The 23,177-nt window shown below is 38.9% G+C and overlaps 2 long non-coding RNA genes across 2 annotated transcripts in view; one reads left to right on the top strand and one right to left on the bottom strand.

The window, feature by feature from the left end:
* Positions 1 to 8,085, top strand: part of LOC129532949 (uncharacterized) — a 45,927-nt gene extending 37,842 nt beyond the window's left edge. The window contains exon 3 of the long non-coding RNA XR_008678920.2: positions 7,881 to 8,085. This is a non-coding gene — a long non-coding RNA (uncharacterized lncRNA). The remainder of the gene's footprint in view (positions 1 to 7,880) is intronic.
* LOC109026516 (uncharacterized) lies at positions 7,166 to 19,191 on the bottom strand. The gene is made up of 3 exons (XR_002005514.4): positions 18,980 to 19,191; positions 18,207 to 18,650; positions 7,166 to 7,585 (listed from the first exon to the last, which is right to left on the bottom strand). It is a non-coding gene; the product is annotated as an uncharacterized lncRNA (long non-coding RNA).
* Positions 19,192 to 23,177: the final 3,986 nt, after the last annotated feature.

The raw sequence follows: 23,177 nt of genomic DNA, 5'->3' as shown, positions 1-23,177 counted from the left end.
ATATAACTCAGATTTGTTCTCCACTGTTTCTTAAAATTCCTCAGTGGAATAAGCTGTCTGCAGTGCCAAAATGTGCATGATCAAACATTGCTTGATATAATAATATCTTCCTTATTAGCTTCTTATTTTTTCTGTCCCTTACTTTCTCACTCCTCTAGTTTTTCCTGGGATCACCTTCTAAATAAATTTGCATTTGAAGCCTTAATTTAGGTTTCTCCCAGAAGCAAAACTCTGAGACAAAAGAGATGACTTTCTGAAGTTTACACTCATATAATAAGTTGAGTGTTTTCCTTATGCCTAGCACTAGAATAAGTTTTAGGGATATTACTATAAACAAGACACCTCAGGGTCCCTTCTCTCATCATCACCTGTCTAGTAGGCAAGACATTGGGAACAGTCAACAGTCCAGTGAGCAAGACATTGAGAAAGTAAATGCAATTTTTCTAAAGGGGATAGCCACAGTGACATAAAAGGTATTTGTGAACAGAGTTCCATTTATTTTGATATTTAAAGAGAAAGTCATGATGGAGAGAATGCTCTGAGCAAAAGGAATAGCAATCAGAATGGAAAACCAAATAACCATGCAGTGCACTGGGGAAATAAGACCACTGTGGCTGCAGGGGAGAGAGAGTGGCAATGAAATGAGTTATGAGGATGGGGAGGTAGGCAGGGGCCAGATCTAGAAGTGACTTCTAATTACAAGTGTTTCAGAATTTGTCCTTAAACAATGAAAATTTGTTGTAATATTTAGAATAAGGCAGTAGAAAGACCGATCTAGCTAAAATGTGGAGACTTGCTAGGCGTAAAGAAAAGAATTGGGGCTGGAAGACCAATGAAGAGATCTCAGATTTCTAGTCTGGGACTTTTACAATATATATTGCTTCTTTTGGATGGCTATTTCACTGAGGGGTTGAGTTTAGCAACACACAGCAGAAAATTTATATAATGGAAGCTGATGTTTATTTTTATTCTCTCACATAAGAAGTTACTGAGTAGGTGTTTTGTTGGCTATGGTTCATTGGCTTGAGGATGTTAAGAACAAAGTCCTTGTATCTATGTTGGTAGGCACTGTCTGTATAGTCACAGGATACTCAAATCCCAACAATCTCAACCTCTATTTCTGCATTCTAGAAAAGCAAATATGGAAAGGAAAGTGGTTAAAAGATATTGACCAGCCAAGTCCACTTTTTAAGGGTCTTTTGTAAGAGTTTGCCTAATGATTTCTGCTTACACAAAGTTATCCCAAAGTGTGTCACATGGCCATCTTTAACCACAGGGGAAGATGAGAAATGTAGTTTTTAGATGAGAACATTGCCAATGAGCAAACACAAGAAGCCTCATCCATTAAGAAGAAAGGGAAAATGGATATTGAGGAAGCAATTAGTAGGCTCCACCCAACATATGTACAATAAAAAAGATTAGATGAAAAAACAAACCAACAAACTACAGCAAGAGAAACGCTCATAACAATGATAACAATTCTAACAATGCCTCTGTTTGCAGAACATTTGTATTTTTTAAAGTACATTTTGTGAGTGCAATTCCCCTGTTTAATATACTTAATAAAATAGTGAAGCATAAAGATATTGATGTTTCACTAAGCAGAAATAACCCAAGAAAAGCTGAAAGCATGATGAATAGAAATGGCAGAGAAAACAACTTCTCACTGAAACTTGCATTGCTTCTTTACCACAAATTCTTTTTTCTGGACTTTGCCTTACATGTATAATTAGTTGTGCTTTCTGGAGAAGATGCATGGCAGGGTCATTTACAGAAAGTACTAAGAGTACTGCAAACTAGAGTTCAAATCCAGCCTGTTCATTCACTACTCATGAGAAATGAACTTATCCTTTGAGCCTCAGTTTCCCCCCTTGTACAATCTGGTAAACAGCACCTGCCTTACAGCCTTCAAAAGGTTTCAAGACAATTTTTTTCTTCTCTACCTTTCTCTCTCGCCTTTCTCTCTCACTCTCCATATATATGTTATACATACATATGTATATACATTTATATATGCATTTTAGTGTTTTTGTATTCTCCACTTTAGTGTGCTACGATTATTAATCAAACGCACTAAAAAGAATATTTGCGTAACAAATTTGCAGAGTGGTAAGTGCTACATTTTGACTTAGCAGGGAGAGAAAAGGGTGGTTATGTAGCCTAACGCCAAAATGAGACAGGCTTTGGGAGTGAAGTGAGGGGGTTTGCTCTACACTTCACCCACCATAGGCATTTTGGAGCATTTCCAGGTGTTAGAGAGAGTCCTTTCCTGGCTCCAGCAGCCTCCTTCAGCACAGAGGTACTAGATTAAGTACAAAGAGGAGTAAAGAGAATGGGAAAGTTTTTAGGAAGAAAGACTCCAATTTTTGTTTTCCCTAAGAATGGTATGTTTGAAATGTGACCAAAGTCTTCATTACCTAAAATAGTCTCTTTCCCCTGAAAGAAGCTTTGGGAAATGTGGTTGCCACAGAGACTCACAGCTTGAGAGGAGAAAATCCCCAGGGCCTGTGGGATCAGCCTGTGATGCAGCCCATATGCATGGCTTTAAGCTTCATGCTGCGAGTCCTTCTTTGAATGACTGTGATCTTCCATCCCCTATCACATGCCTGCAGACCATGGAACAAAATTAACTGAACTCTGCCTCTTGCTCAGCTCAGTTAAGCTGCTCAGAATTGCCAGGAGGAAACAGGAAAGGCCACTCACATGTATCTCAGCGTGGTTGACACCTGGCCCATAATTCCAGTGGAATCCAGCCATCATTTACCAAACATGGACTTCATGCCAGGTTCTAGGCTTCACTCTGGAGACCAAGAATAATAAAGCATAGGTTCTTTCTCAAGGAGTCCCCAGTCAAATTAGAGAGGGCCACTTATGCAGGAGGCAAGGGTCAGGCTATCCACCTTTCAGAGAATCTTGGGAAGTTTCTCGATGGAAGCATTTTTGTTTTGTTTCTTGAGTCGAGCAAGAAACAGCAACATGAACTATCAGGCAGAGAGTCAGCATGCTCATAGGGACAGAGCAGGGACAGAGCTTGGGATGGCCTGGAGGCTGGAAGCAGCTTGACTAGAAGGCCATTTTTGGAAAAAGATGCTGGGTCTCATTATGAATGCAGAGCTAAAGCATGTGATCATTTATCCTACAGCCAACAGGAAGTTCATAAAAGATTATTCAGATACTCATTTAAGTTAATAGTTCAGCAGCATAAAGAAGGCCTTGGAGTAGAGCCACACCGGAGAGGGGAAGATGAGCTAGCAAGCCCGTGTGAGAGTCTGAGGGAAAGGCAATGGAGGTGGGCCCTCTCCTGGGCAGCAGGGAAAGAATCAAATGAGAGGACAGAGCTCCGTATACATTGTGCACACACGGCCACCATGCGAAGTAACGTTCATGACAATTCAATTTCAACTTTAGAGATAGGAAGAGGAGGTATGGCTTATCCTAGGGCCAACCTCCGGCCTTCCTGGACACAATCCCAATTTGTCCATCCAGGGCAGTCTGTGGACTCAAGGTTTGCAAATGAGGCATGCCTTAATGGCAAAAATCATAACTTGTCCCCAGAATTTCTGCCAGGTTGATGAATATCTTGAATGCTGTTAAAAAGACATCTTGCCAAGGCGGGCAGATCATAAGGTCAAGAGATCGAGACCATCCTGGCCAACATGGTGAAACCCCATCTCTACTAAAAATTCAAAAATTAGCTGGGCATGGTGGCGCGCTCCTGTAGTCCCAGCTACTCAAGAGGCTGAGGCAGGAGAATTGCTTGAACCTGGGAGGTGGAGGTTGCAGTGAGCCAAAATCGTGCCACTGCACTCCAGCCTGGCAACAGAGCAAGACTCCATTTAAAATAAAAACAAACAAACAAACAAACAAAAAGATCTTTGGCACACATGGAGAGGAATTTCAGGGATACAGCTGGGGCCATTAATTTAACCTATCTTCATTTTTGAAAACGTCAAATACAAGTTTTGAGAATAAGTCTCCAGAATTGAAATGTCTTTGCTCAGTCGGTCCCTTTCTAAGTGATTACAGGAGTGACGTCCTGCACGGTCAACTGCAGTCTGAAGCAGGTGTGTTTAGAATGTATTAATGGTATTTGCTGGAAAATATAACCATTTCCTGACATTTGTATTAATTTCTTTGAGCTGTTGGCTTATATCTGGATATTAATTTAAATCTCTTCCTAATTTTAATTAGAGGTATGATTTAATAGTGTTGAGTTTTCTTGCTTTTTTTCTTCTAAGAATGAATGTTAACTTTACCAATCCAGGATTTAAAGTATCTGTATTTATTCCAAGACTTAGCAATGAGTGGGGATTAATATTTGGATAGGGGATATATAAGTGCATCCACTATGCCTCTGGAAATTAATTAAAAATGTTTTAAGATTTTTAAATGGTTTATTTAGTTAAATCATCCCAAAGTAATGAACTGGAGTAAGCCAAGTTTAACTATAAGTCTTAGGTATTTGAGTGTTTTCTAGTGTCTGAGTTGATCCCATCTCAGTATTCAATAACATTAATATTCATTTTTCCTTGTCTCATCTCTTGTTTTGCAGCCCTACTGCAAAATGTAGAGGCTGAACCTGTTCACCCATTTCATGTTCAACTGTAGCACTGCTCAATTCCTTTTGTCGTCTTTCTTCAGACATCATGCTGGTCTATGCCCATTTGTGTATTTTTTTAAGCATAATTCTATTTTTAATTGGCAAATAATAGTCATATATATTTATAGGGTTCCATGTAATGTTCAATACATGTATACATTATGGAATGATCAAATCAGGCTAATAAATCCATGCCCATTTGCTTTTGCACCTCCAGTTGCCTGTGTTTGAACCCCCTCTGCAGAACTGTATACACCTCACAAATTCCTGCATATTATTAATAGTCAAAACTTTACTGAGACATCCCCTTTAGAGTAAAGTCTTCAATGCATCTTCTAGACAGAACTTATACATTCCTCCTTTTATCATTTCTATCCTTTGAACAACTATATTTGTATTCATAAAAGGGTATTGCACTTGTGTTTAAATATTTGTCTCCCTTTATGCCCCCGACAAGGCTTAGTGTAGGGCTTCAAAAATCGCAGATTAAAACATCTGAATTCAACTTCCTGAGTTCTTTCAGTGTTGTAATTAAATTAAAAAGTTGGCTTTTTTTTAACCTGCCAGGTAAATTAAACTTTCAATTTGTCAACAGTATGGGTTGAGTTCAGTCATATGTTGGAAATTTACTTAGTGCTGTTATTAAATGCCAAGTGAAAGAAATTGCAGAGAAATCTATTGATTCTAAAGCTTAGAAATTAAAATTTTCTATTTTAAGGAACGCCCCTGATATCAAGAATTGAAATGAAATATCAGCGATATGGTCTGATTAAACTCTGTGAGTAATACATCAGAATTTCCTCTGCGCTAGGAGTTTTCCTACTTTCTTCTCCGAAGGAACCAAAAGTGAGACCTTTAATGAGGAGCAGAACCCTACTGTTTGCTTTCTTCTTTGGTTTCTGATTGTCCAGGACCAACCTGAGATGCACAGAAAGGATGAAGTGTATGTTAGAGGCATATAACACAATCAAGATTCAGAAATTATAGTCCAAATGAACTTTTATTATTTTAAGCTCAGAAATGTAATAAACGCACCTAAAGCTTTCTTTAACAGCAAAATTCTTCAGCAAACTCTCATAATACTTTTTTTGAAACCCAGGATTTTATAAAACATGCTGCCAACAAACAATTCTCTAGTCTCGGAAACATCTGTCTAACTTTCCCTATTCTCTATGTTGTCATTGTTATTCACTTACAGCATAATGGGCCAAACACACACAGAGTTTGGCTCTCCATATATGGGTTTGAATTCCAGCTCTGTGAGCCTGGTGGCCCCTGGCCAGCAGCTCACCAGTCTCCCTTCGGTTTCCTCCTGTGGGGATATCGCATCACTCGGGAGCCCACCTCATGCTATTGAGACAGGGGAGACAGCTCCTCCTTCAGACAACTTCCCCTCTCCCTCTCTAACTTCAAAGGGAATAAAAGTAAACGTTCATGTTTAAGCTCCACTTCTAAAGAATGCCATATTCTGATTTATCTTTTAATCTGCCATGAATTGAGAAATCACAAATCGCCAAGTTTATTTGAATTACCTAGGAATAAAAATTAATGGAGTTAGGGAAAACAGAGAAAGAAAATTCCAGAAATGTATTTAAAAGTCTACCTCAGGAAGAATCCACAGATGTCTGTACATTAGTGAGGAAACCACACTGAACAGCTATCATCCTATGTACATCAAACATTCATTCAACAATTGTCACTTTGCCTGCTGAGTCATGGTCAATGGACTGAATGCTGCAGATTCAAAGCTGAATTAAGATATAGATACCCTTTCTGCAATTCAAGAACTAATAATGTAATGTGGGGGAAAGGAAAGCAAAGAGTACCTAGTTTGGGAATCATCTACATTCCCAATGCTGTAATAAAGCAGATTTCCAGGTGTGGCAAGGAGAAAGACCAAGTCAGGGGTTATGTGTCTCTCCACTCTGTTAAGGGACATTGGGCTACAGTTATCAGAGAAGGCTTTGCTGAACAGCAAGTGAGGAGGGGCTTTCTGAGACAGAATGGACCATGATCTGAAGGCTACATGAAGTGAACAGCAGGTTCTAGGCTAAGGAGGAGGAAATTAACTGCATAATCTGATTCGTGTTTTGAAAATTTGTCATTCATGAAACTGCCCTCTTGTTTTATAAGATCTTCAATGTCTACATAGTTGTATTGCAATTTACCAACAGTTTATTGTATAGTAAGTGGTCATCATCTAAAAATACCACAAGAGGTCATGAATATAGTGAAAGAATTCACTCTTTGAAGTTAATACAGTCCAGCTTCACTTAGCAAGAGTGCTTGGGGAAGAGGACCTTTGCTTTAGTGAGGAAAGGAGGTGTCAGTGAGTTGTAGGAAATACATATCTGTGGGTAACAAAAGCTAAAAAATCCCATTGCCTCTGGATTCCTAGAAGAAAAGGTATCAAATCTATTTTTTCCCAATTTTCTGTGGTTTACATAAAATTTTCTGAGACCAATTTCTTTGTCATGAACTATTGTTTTGCATACCTTCATTTATCTGTTTCTGAATGGAAAAAAAATGTTTTACTAAGTACCTACTATGTACCAAGCACAGAGGTAGGCCTTTTGTCATGCTTTATTCATTTAATGTTCACAAAATTACTAAGAGGTAGATGCTATCATTACATTATAGACAATGAGTTGGTAATTCAGAGGTGGTTTTCTTGCCAAAGCCCAGTCTTGGCTTTCAATCATCATTCCTTTCAGGACTGCCATGTTTGGTCAAATGGGTTGTGTATGGTACCCTCTGGGGTTGTGCAGGGTGATAACATGATTACACCCCTATGTGGCCCCAAAAGCCAGTGTGAAGTGCCGCCTAGCCCGCTATCCCAAGAATCATCTTCAAATCACCAGTTCTCAGTTATATTTGTATTTACGGCAGCGAGGTCTTGGAGAAAGGGCTCCATACATTGGGTGCTCAATACATTTACATTTGTGACTCACTGTGGATATTTATTTTGTTCTCAGAAAAATCAATCTGTGGAGGAAAGCAAAGTGTAACAGTTATTTCGAGGCTTCAGTTAGTAGGATCCAATTAAATGGGTTTTCATGTTACAGTCCTATCTCATTTTCCTTACCCAGAATCCTGAGCCCTCCAGATTTCAGCAAACAACACAGGAAAAGACAAAGATCCCAGAGCCTCCAGAACACCTCTCAGAAAGTTCATGTTCTGAAGCATTGGCAAATTATCTTGGTGGCTGACTTATATTTCCCTTTTGTCCCTTTACACAGTTTTTCCTAACTTAGAACCTTTTTGCTCTTAATTTCAATAGAACTGTAACATGATTGATAAATGGGTTGACCAGCCCATGGCACAGGCAAAGCACCAAATGAGGTCTCGGAGGGATCGATGCAGGAAGCAGCAGTGAAGGCAGAGAGAGAAGAGCAAAGAGAAGAACCAGAAAGAAATAAAAAAACCTAACAGTTGGCCATCTTTCATGTAAGGGCAGACATCTGTCCAGATTTCAAATAGTGTAACTCCAGGGGAGGAGTTCCCAACCAGCCTGTGCTGGTGCCATTTAGTTGAATCACAGTGGAACTCATTGGTTTACCTATGTCTTGGATGCTTTTCTGCTTCAATGATAAAGTTGAGTTGTTGTGAAAGAGAGCCTAAGGCCCATAATGCCTGAAATTTTTATTAAATCTATTATGACTTTTTATTAAAAACATAGGTCCTTTTCCGGAATAATCCATGTTACAAGGATATTTTTTCCCATTCATCAGATTAAACTCACTTCTGTGGGTCACTCTTGGGTTCACTGGAGCAGCTGTAGAGTCATCTTGTCACCATGGTACTAATAGCATGGTACTGAAACAAAGATTCTCCAACATGCAAAGTTGTTAAAAGGATATTGATGCTTCTAATGGTAACCTTCCTTTACAGGAACATTTGCTTAAGTGATACTAATGGGGTTTTTCCACGTGTATTATTGTCTCAGATATCTGTATGGTGTGCAGTTTTATTCAGGGCTCTGCTCAAATATTATTGCCTCAAAGAACCCTCCTCTGACCAGCAGACTTAAGTAGGCATACTCTTTGTCTCCCTAACAACCCTACTCTATATTTTCAAAGCACTTAGCACTAACTCCCATTGTATTGTTGAAATGTTGTTTTATTATTGGTTCCCTTTCATTAAAATACATCATCTGTGGGGTCAGACACTTTGCTTACGATTTTACTGCTATATCCACACTTCTGATAAACATATCTGGTTTGCTTAGTAGGTGCTTGTTCAGTGAATAAACAAATGAAGTCAAGCAGTGGTGCTAAATAGATAACATATTACCTCCCATTAATGGGTTAAATCGGGAGCCTCGGAAAGGAAAAGAAAAAAGATAACCAAGAAAAAATAATTTTCTCGTTAGAACCTGAACTGTTTCTTTAGCTCTAAGTTGTGCCAAGAACTCTAACAGAATTGTCAAATAAAATGTTTCTTCTATTCTCTGGTGAGGCTACGAGACATAATGGCATGTGCCTGGAGTAATATGGCTCTAAATTCAAATTCCGGGTCTGTTTCTTAATATTTGACCTTTTTATATAGAAAGTATGTATGTATGTGTGTGTGTGTATATATATATATATATATATATATATACTGGTGAAGATTAGCTGCCACCAAAGGTTCCTATGGGTATTAACAAAGATGATGTGTGCAAAGTTCCTAAATGAAAGTCCAGCCCTCAAGGTGTTTGACTGGTGGATGGGTTTGCTTCCTCTTCTAGCAGGACAGTTGCCCGTTGGAGAAGTGAGATACAGCCACTCACACTTGCATCGCCATCCTTTTCTAAAGCCTCAGGTCCTCACTTTTCATTTTGAAAGTAAAAATGCAGACCGACAGTAGTCCCTCAGATGAAAGTCCCTTGGGTCACAGTCTCCTTTGTTGGGATGGGGGAGGCTGACACCTCCCAGGCAATTCTGAGAAGTCTTTAGAAAAGGGCTGCAATTTGTTTACCATTTCCAACAGTCTTATTTGTTGCCATAGCTTGACTTTAGGCAGCCCTCCTACCAGCTGCCTCATTAAAATAAAGCCCTCTTTATACCTTCAGGGGCCAGTGGCCTAGCACATAAAAAGAACTGCTAGCCACTCCCTGGAATCTACCAGTGCTTGCAGCCAAAGTTTGGGCCTCCTCATCAAGGGTGGGTACACATTCCCCATCCTCAACCTGCTGCCAAATAGCTGCAATGACTCTAGAAGCTTTTGGAAAAAATATCCTTCAGCATAAAAGGCGAATTTTATACTCTAATCAAAATAACTGCCAAGTTAAAAACATTCTATGAAAAGGGTGCTCTGGGAGAAGAAATGAGAAGCAAAGGAATGTTCTCACCCAGACACTACCTCACTGTGGTAGGAAAAACAGAATAAAATAAAATAAATAAATTGAAAGATTTGCATTATTCCTTTCAAGAGAAAGTGTCCAGTTCAACAAACAAAGAGCCTTTCTGAAATGTTAAGAACTTCTAATTATGACTAATAAGCTTGTCCTCACACTAACTTCCAGACCTAAGATTTACAGCCTCCAGCTGCTAGGAGGATTTTACTTCTTCAGTAGGATCCTTCAAGCTAATATAGTTGATTTTGTGTGTCTACAATGTTGAGGAAATGGGGAATTTCTAGTCTATTAACTAATTCAAGTCAGTAGTAACAAGTACAACCAGATGTGGTTTCAAATCTTGGGTCCATTACTTTATGGCTGTGTAATCTTGAACAAGATCTCAGCCTCTCTGTGTTCAATGCTTCATTTGTAAAATATGCAAAATGTTGCCTAACTTTTATGGTTGTTTGGAAGGAGCAAGAGGTTCTTTTCAAGGTGCCTCGGACACCACAGCTGGGAGTAATTGCATCTTATTTCTTGATCTCTGTACACCGCACTTTCAGACAAATTTAGGAAAGGTCTCAGGACCATAACTTGAAAACCCTTGACTGAAGTGATGTAAATCCAGATACTCAATGTGTAGAAGACTTAAGGGGATATGAAAACATTTTCCTGTAAGTGAATAGACTTCTACAGGTGACATGAAGGAGTCAGGAAGAAAGGATTAGCAATTGCAAGGAGGCATTTTAGTTTAGATTTAGGCCAATATGAAATACTAGTTAAAAGTAGCCTGTGAAGTCCAACACAGTTCAAGTTCTTTTATGAGCTATGTGACTTTGAATTTTTTTTACTTCCTGTGCCTTAGTTTTGTTTCTGTAAAGTGGAGCCCACCATAACCTCAAAACCAATTTATGACACAGATATTAAATACTTAGTGATATAAAGCACTTTGTGCCTAGGTCATAATAAACACAACAAAATGCAATGTATTATAAAAATATAATGTAACAATACAACGATAATAGCAGCTATTAAGCTTCCTAACATGCAAACAAACTCATCCAGAGAAAGAATAGTGATGATTTCTGGGTTTGGTGTGAGACTAACATAGATGAAAACATTTTTCAGGAGAGGATTCAAGCAAACTGAAGATCATTGTCCTAGAAGATGCTCAAGATTCATTCAGATCTTAGGACTCTAGGATTCTAATGCTGCCACTGTTTTCAACTCAATTTATGTAGAGTTTTGAAATAACAGCTTCATTGAGGTACAATTTATAGGTCAGAAAATTCACTGTGTCAAAGTGTACAATCCAGTGATTTTTAGTATACTCAGAGTTGTGCAACAATTATGACTATTTTATTTTAAAACATTTCATTTCTCCTTAAAAATTTGCGTACCAATTAGCAGTCACTCCCTATTTCCCCTAACTTCTTCTTCCGAACAACCTCCAATCTACCTCTTGACTATAGATTTACCTGTTACGGACATTTCACAGAAATGCACTCATATGATATGTGATATTTTGTGATTGGCTTCTTTCACTTTACATGTTTTCAAGGTTCATTCATGTTGTAGCATGTATGGGTACTTCATTCACTTTTATGACTTTATAACATTCCCTGGTATGGATATATCACGTTTTGTTTGTCCGTTCATTAACTGATGAATATTTGGGTTGTTTCCACTTTTGGCTAATTCAAATAATGCTGCTATGAACATTTATGTCCAAGTGTTTTATACCCAGAAATTGAATTTGTAGGTGATAACTCTGCTTAACATTTTCTCCACATCCTTATTTGTACTTGTCTTTTTTATTTTAACCATCCTAATGAGTGTGAAGTGGGAGCTCATTGTGATTTTGATATACATCTCCCTAATGAGTAATGATGTTTGAGTATTATTTTTGTGTGTTTATTGGCCAGTTGTATATCCTCCTTGCAGAAATACTTAATATTTATTTGGAGAAATGTCTATTCAGATTGTTTGCTCATTTTTTTGATTGGGTTACTTGCCTTTTCATTGTTGGGTTAAAATTTTTTATGTAATACAAATTCCTTACTAGATAAATAATTTACAAATACATTTTTTTCATTTTGTGGTTTGCCTCTTCACATTCTTGCTGGTGTCCTTTGAAGAATAATTTTTTCATTTTGTGATAAATGTAAGGGTTTATTTTTGCATCCTTGATTCTATTCCATTATTCTGTTTCCATTCTTATGCCAGTACCACACTATCTTGATTACCATAGAATTATAGTAAGTTTTTAAATCAAAACATGTGAGTTATCCAACTTTGTTTGTACTTAGAATTTTTTCTTCCAATCTGAGCTTCTTGATTTTCCATATAGATTTTATAATCAGCTTAATTTCTTCAAAAGAAATTACCTGAGATTTTGATAGAGATTTTATTGAATCTGTAGATTAATTTTGGGAGTATTGCCACTTTAGCAATATTAAGTCTTCTGATGCATGAACATAAAATAGCTTTCCCTTTATTAAAGATTTTTCTTTAATTTCCCTAAATTAAAGATTCTTCTTTAACTTCTTTCAGTAATGTTTTATAGTTTCATGTATAAGTACTGCACTTCTTTTGTTAAATTAATTTCTTCATATTTTAATCTTTTTTAATGCTATGGTAAATGGAATAGTTTTATTAGTTTACTTTTCATATTGTTTCTTGCTAGTATATAGAAATGTAATTGATTTTATATCTTGATCTTGTATCAATTTAACAGTAGGCACACCAGCCACACACGTACAAAGATTAACAGAAAACTCAATTTACTTGTGAACAGGTAAATTCTCAAGTAAAAGATGCTTATTTTTTCTTTTATCTCTTAAAAGTGATGGTTAGAATTACATTTTCAACCTATCTTAATTTTGTGTTTGTCATTGAAAGACATTGTCAGATAAGACAGAAATCAGAATAATGGGTAGGAGCAGACAGATGAGAACAGGTGGCATAAACCATGGTCCTGGAGGCCTGAACATGCTTTGTTCTTCATGGCCCTGACAGTTACCCTACAGTTTTATGCCATCTTCATATTATTCTTGCAATTAGAGAACATTGAAGACAGAAACAATTGTATTAATTAACAACATGCTAGAACAATAAGGCAACAAATCTTAGGTCTTAGTCAATGTGCTGTTTTCAGAATGTCTTTTTCTAGGTTATAACGAAACCTAAAGAAATAAACAATTTTGATTCAATCTGTGCTTCTTGTTTTACACAGTTTTGGTATATTCTCCCCAAACCACTTCTGCTCTTATTCCCTGGGGACCCTATTTCATTTTCAATCTTAACACCATTCTCATTTTCAAAATCGTTCGTGCGGCACACAGAAATAGAAATGTAGGCTACCTATGTCAACCTGAAAAAGCAACTATCCAGTACATCCCCCCATCCATAAATGACCGCTGTGACACTATCATGCTTTGCACACACCTCCCTTTCAGCCCTCTTCACAGTCTATTACAGCCATTCACTCACATATTTGTCCCCACAAACTCTTATAGAAAAGACCCATGCCATTTTCATCACTGCATCTCTAGAGCACGGAGCACAATGGCTAGCCCTTAGTGCATGCTTAGAAAATGTTTTCCAACTGAGTATGTAAAGGGAATTTCTTTTGAAACTCTCCTTTACCCTTTCTAAGTCCCAAAACAGCTTTACAAACATAATTGCTTTGGCATAATTTTTCTAAGCATTTCTTCTGACATTTCTTTTGGGAAATAATTTTACCAAAAGTCAATAAAGTTATTGAGCACCTGCTGTGTGGAAGACTCTGCCAGATGTTATGGCACATAGAACAGAGCTTTTGATCTAGCTGAGGACACAATGTATGTAGGTGATAAAAATCAGTGCAAACATTGACTGAGCACTTACATGTGCCAGGGATGATGCTTTGATGAATGTAACTCATTTAAGTCATGCAGCAAATGAATGCAATGGGCACTAGTCCTATTCTCTCTGACAGGTGAAGGAATGACAGGTGAGCTATGTCACTTGCACAAGGTCACTCAACTTATAAATGGCTAAGCCAAGATTTGATCCCAGGCAATCTGACCCTAGGACATATTTAGTTAACCAACAACCTACTTCGCACATACAAAGTCACAGATGATAATTGACAAGTAAATTTTTTTATTCCTCCAGAAATGTAGGGGGACAGATGATCACTATAGACCAGGATGTTCACTGAAGGATTCAAAGAGATGATAGATTTCAGTAAGCTGAAAAAAGCTGAGCCAAATTTAAACACAGTAACAAGGAACTCTAGACAAGGGGAAACTGTGAACAACACTAGAGAGCTTGGTGGGGGGTTCCGTCTTTCTGAGGTAATGGTTAATACTACCCAATGTACTATTCTGGGCAATGAAGATAAAATAAGACAAACTGCATGTTCTCATGGACCTTACATAACAAACAAAAAAAAATACCGACAGACTTGTCTAGTGGAGAGATGTGCTATGAAAAAAGTAATAAAGCAGCATAAGGAAACTGAAACAGACAAAGGATGTGTTGCTGTGTAATAAAGTGCACACAGAAAATAGCCTCTCTGTGAAGGTGACATCCCACCTGCCACCCATAGTAGGAAAAAAGCAGGGAGACTTGTGAAAACCGGTGAATTAGGCATTTCCAGGGAGAGGAAACAGAATATCCAAAGGCCCTGAGGTAGAGCATTCTTACTGAGTGTGAAGAAAGTGAGGGAACCAATATGGCTGGAGTGCAGCCAGTGAAGAGTAGAGAGGTGGCAGGTGACAACCACAGGGGCCAGGATCTGTAGAGTCATGTAAATCATTGCGGTCACTTTGGATTTTTCTCTGCTGAAGACTTTCCATCAGCTTCCCGTCTGACTCACAGGAACAATACGTGAGTCTTCCATTTCAGAAAGATCACTCTGGCCAAATGCTCCTAGAATGAAGGAGTACATGAGCAGGTAACCAGGGATGCTTGAGGAGAGGTATTCTTGGCCAGCTCATGTAGAGAATGTTCTTGTAGAGAAGCAACAGAAATTGAAGCTGAAGACAGTTGATTGGGAGTCGTCTTTGTTGCCATGCTGGCAAGCTTAGACTTTGACTGTGTGGCAATCAGAGGGTTTGCGGAGGACACTACATCACTACATGAAATACATGATATGATCCTCATATTTCCTGTTCCAAATGTCTTCCTGTTCTATACATATCATAGGCACTGATAATATTCAGAATTTTTTAAGAAGTATATTTGACTAGGTGAGATACAGGAAACCAATGAAACACAAAACTATCAGGGACAGCACTGTCACTGATCCTTAGCAGGTAAGACAAATTCAAATTTTATTTTAATAATACCAGACATCTTCTGAGCGTTTACTGTATGTTAGACACTTGGATACAAACTTTCTTTGGATTAGGTCATAAGAACTTAAACAATCAGGTGCATCTTGATTCACAGTTGTGAAACCCGAGACCAGGAGAGGTTGGGTAACTTAGCCGTGTTATAGTTAAGAAGTGGCGAGGCTTGGGAGTGGGCATGCTAATATTCTGCATTTCTTTTTAAATATTACCATACTCCAGTATAAATATTTACAACCAATTTACTTCACCCAGGTTTATGAACAAATTCTAGCAACTCCTAAGAATTTGTCTGTAAGAAATAAACTGATACCTCTGTAACACCTAAACTGGAAACCTGTGTTTCGAGCTTGGGAGAGAAAGAAGAGGAATAGTAGATCAACTAAGAGACAGGAAGAGGAGAAGACCTAGAAGAATGTGGGTCCTGCATGCCTTGTTGGTGATATTGCACCGCAAAATAGTAATTTGTCATAAAGCAAAATTTATAGTTCTCAAGAAAAAAAAACATTAAAATGTCTAGTTTTCTTCACAGGGTCTTAAAACATTCTAAAAATCACTAAGAATATTTGGTGAAGATTTAGTTCTCACCAAAGGTAACTAAAAATGACTTGTCCACAGTCCCACACATGGTGAAGCTTAAGCTGTACTAACCTCACATGATCCTCTCCTATCTTGGGATTTATTTACTTTTCCAACTCCGAATTCCATATCTGATTAGGAGGGCAGCCACCATGAGAGAAAGAACCCAATTTTGCATCTTAGCCCTCCAAACAAAACCACATTTTACTCCTAAAGAAAACAGGACTTCCTTTAGGCTTAGGTTGCTACGTTGAACTCTGCAGGCTAGAGAGTTTTTCCATCAAATGAGCCGAACTCAACTTTCACCTTAGAAATCAGAAATAAGAGTAATCCATTCTTCACATTAAACATACAGCATATAAGCCACAAACAGAGTGTCAGAGAATTTCTTCTTGACAACATCTTGTATTCATCAGTTGGAATTCATTTAGCAGAAAAGACCCCTTCTGTCCCTATGAGCCACCACTTCTAGCCCTGCTATGACTAAAGCCGATTCCTGTTGACACAGCTCATTTTTGTTTTCTTATCTGTATAGTAGATAGATTCCTACCACATAAACACCTCATGCATGTTATGTCAGGTATAACTGGCAAAAACATTGTTTTCTTATACTAGTTTGAAAGGAAACTAGATCAGCTGTAGACAGCTTTGAAAAATTGAGTGCTTATTAAATTTAACAGCAGCAACAAAAATTTTGTTGTCCATCTTTTCATGAAGGGAGTAGAGAGGGAAACTAGCTAATTCAATATGAATATGATAGAACACTGCTTAGGACTTTCCAAAGAATTGAATGGGAAGGGTATGAAGCATTAAAAAACAATGAGACCAGAGAGCAACCTGGGCCTGGCATCCTCACGTCCCTCCTCCTCCTAGCTTTGTCTCCATAATCTACCTATGTCTCCAATTGATTATGTATTTATCCCTCTAATTATCTTTCTATTTACATGTATGTGTCATTTACCATCCATATCAATTTTTAAAATGTGTATGTAGTTATCTACTCATTTGACTCTCTGTTCTTATGACTCTCTGTTCTTATTTTAAAATTTTCTTTATTTTACAGACATACATTGGGCACTTATTGTATTAGTCAGTCCCTCTATTAGTAGGGATATGATAGTCTATAATGTAAATACCTGGCCCCCATTAGCTTACAGGTAAATGGAGACAGACTGACAAGTGACCCTAATAACACTTCAGTGGGATGAACTCTCTCACGAAGTCAGCACATGGTGCTGTGGAGACATGAAGGAGTGATGTCTGAAGGATACTTGGTGGATGGATAGGAATTAAACAGTCAAGGAAGGGAGGAGGAACAGAATGCAGAGAGAATAGGGTGCATCATGATGTGCAGAAGTAAAAGGAAAGTCAAACTCTGATTAATCTGAAAAGTTGTCTGTATTAGTCCATTTTCACACTGCTATAAAGTCTATTTTCACACTGGATAATTTATGAAGAAAAGAGATTTAATAGTTCCACAGGCTTATCAGGAAGCATGACTGAGAAGCCTCAGGAAGCTTACAGTCATGGCAGAAGGTGAAGGGGAAGCAAACACATCTCGCATGGTGGAGCAGGAGAGAGAGCAAGGGGGGATGTGCCACACTTTTAAACTAGCTCATGAGAACTCACTCACTATCATGATAACAGCATGGGGGAAATCCACCCCCTTGATCCAATCACCTCCTACCAGGTCCCTCCCCTGGCATGTGGGGATTACAATTCGACCTGAGATTTGGGTGGGAACACAGAACCACACTGTATCAGTGTGTGTAGGACCAAGTTAAATTTTTGCTTCATCTCACTATGGGCTTGCTTCTCAACAAGAGACATAAATGTAACTGGAACTCCACCCAGAGCACCTGCAATCCAAACATAAACGTGCAGTGTGGTTTAATTCATATTCCCGGAAATAGGAGAATGCTGATGTCATGCAAAACATTCAAACATCAACACAGACTTGAGTATATTGCCAGGTTATATGATAAACACAAACCCGAGAGGTTGTTTGGCAATATGTGGAAAACAAATTACTGTTAACAGAGCCAACTGGTGGGAAAAGGCAAAAATAAACAAACAAAAAAAAAAAAAATAGATACCAGGAAACAAAGCAGGAAAGTCAGCCCAGCACTAGTATTGTATGATGTATTCCTTATTACTGCTTGGAGAGTTTGTGTTTTCATGTAATATATTGCTATCCCAGGTGAAAACAACTAAGAACGTCAGTTGTTATCCAAGTAGGATTAAGAATCTGGTTTCTACACTGAAGTGTCGATCTAGCACTTTTTTCTCTTTGGATTCGGTCTTCTAAACACAGCCTATTAAAAGATGCTTTAATTGGCATTTTGTTAGAAGGTTAATGAAAACTTACCAAAAATAGCTTGTGAAGGAAGTAGATAGGAACACAAAGGAAAAATACATTCTAATAGCACAAATTATTTTCTTTCATTCAGGCTTCTTTTCGGAGGCAGTTTTAAAAATACTGGGTCAATAACTTAGCCTTTGGCAGTCTTGCCTCTCCAGTGGCCTCCATTATTGCTTGAGGGTTCTCTCTAACTCCTGCTCCATTCTTCTGCTTACATATTGTTGGCTAAAAGGCTTTTTTATTCACCCAACAAATCCTATTGATGATGCGTTGCATATTTATCCTTGCCACACACAACTGCGGTTTGATTCTTTTCTGTTTGCTGCTTTCCCAAGAAATTACATTTTCATGTGCATACTTTGAGAACTGTGTATAAATCCTACTTCTGAGAGGTTTTGCTACAGTTGACTTTTATTCTTTTCCCAAACACAAAGCTCCTCATTGTCTATCCTGTGCAGAGAAACAAAGGTAAAATAAACATGTAGTGCTCACCTCCAAAGAATTCATTGTCTGGTGGGAAAATGAGATAAATAAGAAAATTATAATAAAATCAGATATGTGAAATGTTAATGATACAGAGTCAAAGATAAAGAAAAAGTAACACAGGCTGGGAGAAGGGCGAGGGGGAGTTCTCAACTCACAATTCACACTACCCAAAACACAGATGGTTTTATGTCATGAAAAGGAATCAATCCTCTGAGTTAACTCAACTTACCTAATGAACTCCCCATTCAACTCCCCATTTGAATACTATCTTTGCATTGTAATTGTATACTTACTTTTATCTTGAAGCCACCAAGAAGCCATTAAAAATTTAAAATAAGAGTCTACTTATTTTGACTTCCACCTCTTTCTCTAGCTGGATTTCTCTTCCTGCTCTACCTTGGGTTCTTCTATTCACATCAGCCTTGCTCCTTCACTAAACCGCACACCCGCACTTCTCTCTCTGAAGCAAATGGAGCAAGTAAGGAGGCTACCAAGGTCTGACTCACAGAGAACAAGAGGTCAGCACGCATCATAATCACCATCATTGTCACCGTAGCAACCATCACGTTTGTTGAGCATTTAGTAAAGATGTGTAGTGGGTGGTATGTGCGTTTCACCAATATCCTTAAGAAAGCTTTATGTCACCTCTATTAAGTTGGAATTATTCTCTTTGTTTTGTAGATGATGAATTAGGTGCTCAGAGAGTTCCTGACACTTGGCCAAGGTCATTCGTCTGGGCAATACCTGAACCATTTGGACACAGGCTGGGGACGTGGGCCAGATGCTGTATTAATCAAAACTGGAGCTCACAAGATTTGCCTGATAGTGAACCTAGGACTGTCATTTTGGAACTGCTTAAATCCCACTTTTCTATTTCAATTCCAAAAGCCCTGGCTATGAGAATGAGGGAGAGGCCAAGAGCACAGAGCAGGCAAAGCTGGCAAGACAACCGCAGGTTCTCCCCCTGCCGCTGGAGGGGCTCTTCTGCCCTTGCTGCTCACCAGTCTCTACTCTCATCCTGTTGAACCGGCTGCTAAGTCTCCTGTGGCAGAGCCATAAGTATTCAAACTCGTGTAGGCACAAAGGGTCTGGTGGGGATTGAAACTCAGGTCTCTGAAGTGGCATAATGTGTGCCCCTTTCCTCTGCTAAGGTTACAGGTAACGTATTAGCTGCAAGTTCTGAGTGTCAGGTCAGCTTTGTTCTGGCTACCCAACCTTCTGCCAGGTGCTGGACAATTGCTCTTATGATGGTCCAGTACTGCTCTAAGCCTGAGTCTCCTTCCTGTCCCCTGTGCTCCAAGATTGATAACTAGATTGCTGCCCCAACCCTTGGATTGAAGCCTCTTTTAATAACCCATTACTCCCATGATCCCCGATCTTTCAAAGACTGAGCTCCCAACTTTCTTTCTTGGCTATCCTTCTATCCTCAAATAGAAGCTTCCGCTAAAGTCAAACATGTAGCTTGAGCCCAGCTCCTTGATGAAAGAGCTGAGGCTGCTAACTTGCCACCCGCTAATTTCTAAGCCTGTCCTCCCTCATGTTCTTGTTATTCTGTTTTTCCTGTCTGCCAAGCCTTATTTTATAATCTCACACATTTCACCCTGATGCTAATAAATAGGACAAAGACCAGGAACCCCATAACTGGCAGAATAAGATCTCAACTGTTTAACATAGAGAAGGTGTGCTCATGATGACATAGACCCCAGCAACCTCTTCAGCCTCACTCTTCCCGTCACAGGCTACGCCGGCCTGAAATGACCCTGGCCCACAAAACAGCTTGAATTTCCATGGATGCACCATGCTGTTCATACCACTGCCCATTTTTATTTATTGAGATTTTTTTAAAGCATTATCGAGGCCTAATTTGTATACAATAAACTGCCCATATTTAATGTATACAATGTGATGATTTTGGACATACCTGTGAAGCCATCACCACAATGTTAAGGCAATGGCTGGGTGCGGTGGCTCACACCTGTAATCCCAGCACTTTGGGAGGCTGAGGCAGGCAGATCACTTGAAGTCAGGAGTTTGAGACCAGCCTGGTCAACATGGTGAAACCCCATCTCCACTAAAAATACAAAAATTAGCTGGGCATGGTGGTGAGTACCTGTAATCCCAGCTACTTGGGAGGCTGAGGAAGGAGAATTGCTTGAACCCAGGAGGCGGAGTTTGCAGTGAGCTGAGATCATGCCACTGCACTCCAGCCTGGGTGACAGAGTGAGACTCTGTCTCAAAACAAACAAACAATAACAAGAAAAAAAAACACCAATATTAAGGCAATAAACATATCCTGCATCTCTAAATTTTTCTTGTGTTCTTTTTGTTTTATTTGCTTATTTGTTTATTTGGTAAGAAAACTTGACATTAATTTTTTAAATTCGTACTAGAGTATTGATGACTATAGGCACTATGCTGTACAAAAAAATCTCTAGAACTTATTAGTCTTGCATATGTGAAAACTTATACAATTTTTGTTCTACTTTTTAAACTTATTCATCCTTCAAATCTAGAGCTTAGTTCACCTCCCCTAGGAAGGTAAAATGTACCTTTCTCCTTGAGAAATGATCTATGTGTGTGTGTCAACTATTTACTGAAAGTCTGCACTATCTCTGCTTCTTTCATGAATTTCTGTCTTTGCATTTGCATGCTCCCAGAGTTCTATCCAATGGGTACCTTAGCAGGAAAGTGAGCTGAAATCCATTTGACTAGTTAGCTAGCTTATTCCAGGGCTATAAAACAACAGTCCCAGGGGCCTGCATGGTTGTCAGACATTTCTAATAGATCACAGTTCTCTTTCCTACTGAGCCAGCCCAGGATCTCAGAACTCTTTGTAAAGTTATGCTGCAGGCAACCACCATCAATCAATGTGAAATGGAATATGAACTTCTTTTCATCAAAAGATTCCATGAAAACAGTGAGAAGGCAAGTCCCATCTTGGGAGAAGTTATTTGCAATGGACATAACAAAGCATTAGCATCCTGATCTTACATAGAATGCCTCTAAATAAAGAAAGAAAAGAAATGGCACATTTGCAGTCTTTGCTCTAGGAACATTCGGATGGGAGAAATCTTGAGTTTCCTGACCTCAGGGCTTACCCTTCATTGACATAAACAACAGGCACCATAGGAACATGTGACTGTTTGATGTCAACAGCAGGTGTGAGTCAGGCTTATGTGCCACCCGCCCCCACCACCCACCTCAACTCAGCTCACCTGCTTTGTCCTAGAGCCAGCAGAGTCCAGGCTGCTGTTAACAACTTCATGTCCCCGTGGGTAGCAGGCAGGTGCTTCTGTCTGATCTGGCTCTCCTTGACCACTGTACTCATCAAATAGACCAAGATCCCCAGAGTCCAAGATCCTTACAAGGGGGCCAGAAAGGGATGAGCTTTCTGAAGAAGCACTGATGTAAAATACCAGGAATTTGGACATCGAAGAAGATTTTTGTGATGGCAGCCGGGATTTGGCCATAATCTAGAAGACACGTGGTGAATACAGTTGCAAGTCATTTAGTCATATTTCTTGCTAAATTGCTGTGTCTTCAATGGTGAGTCTGTTCAACTTTACTTTTGTTATGCTTCCCTCAATCACGAAAAGGACAAACTTCTCAACAGACTGGTCCTGAGTAAAAGTGACCTGAATTCTCTGATAAAGAAGAGGGAAAGATTCGGCTGGGTAATGCCAGGTTTCTCTCACTTGACAGTACAATGTAACCAGTTTTGCCATAATGTTGTGAGGGGAGATATGTGTGGGCCCAAGATCAAGATGGTGGAACTATGCAATCAATCGTAGATTTATAGCATTGCATGCAACAAAATGCCCACGTTTGGTGTCAGGAAGCCCAGGTTCAGGCTTTGCAAATCCTACGATTGGGAATCAGTTCCTTAACCTCTCTGACTTTTGGCTAACTTAATTATAAAACCACGTAAAGAAAGGCTTTTCATATGGTTGTTCTAGGGAAAAAAATGAGATAATGACTATAAAACTCACAGAAGTGCAGGCACATAGTAGATGCTTATTGAGTAGTGGTTTGTCTTCTCCTATTCCACTCCAAAGGAAAAAGAAGAGAAAAGAAAAGAAAAAGATATGTGTCTCTAACGGGCCAGTTGGCCATAGACTAACTTTAAAAATGCACTCTTAGGAAGTAAACATTAGCAATATATATTCAGAAAAGACTCTTCAGGAGAATGGCACTTATGTATGATGGATATACAGGAATGTCAACTCTCTGGGGCTGGAACACATCGCTGCATTCTCTGTAGAACTCTAGCACTTAGTTCAGCAGCAACACAGAACTAATATTCTATGAAAAGTGATAAAAGCATCTCTGGACAAAATACAACAAGCTCCTATCAACTACAGCCAGCAAAAGAAGGTGGACAGCATGGTGCCTGGCATATGGCAGATGCTCAGAATGAATAAATTAGCAGGCCTTTGAAAAACACACAGATGCATGGCAAACCAGGTAGTGCATAAAATTAATAATCATAGA

Source organism: Gorilla gorilla, chromosome 3, assembly GCF_029281585.2.
Source record: "Gorilla gorilla gorilla isolate KB3781 chromosome 3, NHGRI_mGorGor1-v2.1_pri, whole genome shotgun sequence".
NCBI classification, from domain to species: Eukaryota; Metazoa; Chordata; class Mammalia; order Primates; family Hominidae; genus Gorilla; species Gorilla gorilla.
This window is presented reverse-complemented; position numbering and strand designations above follow the sequence as displayed.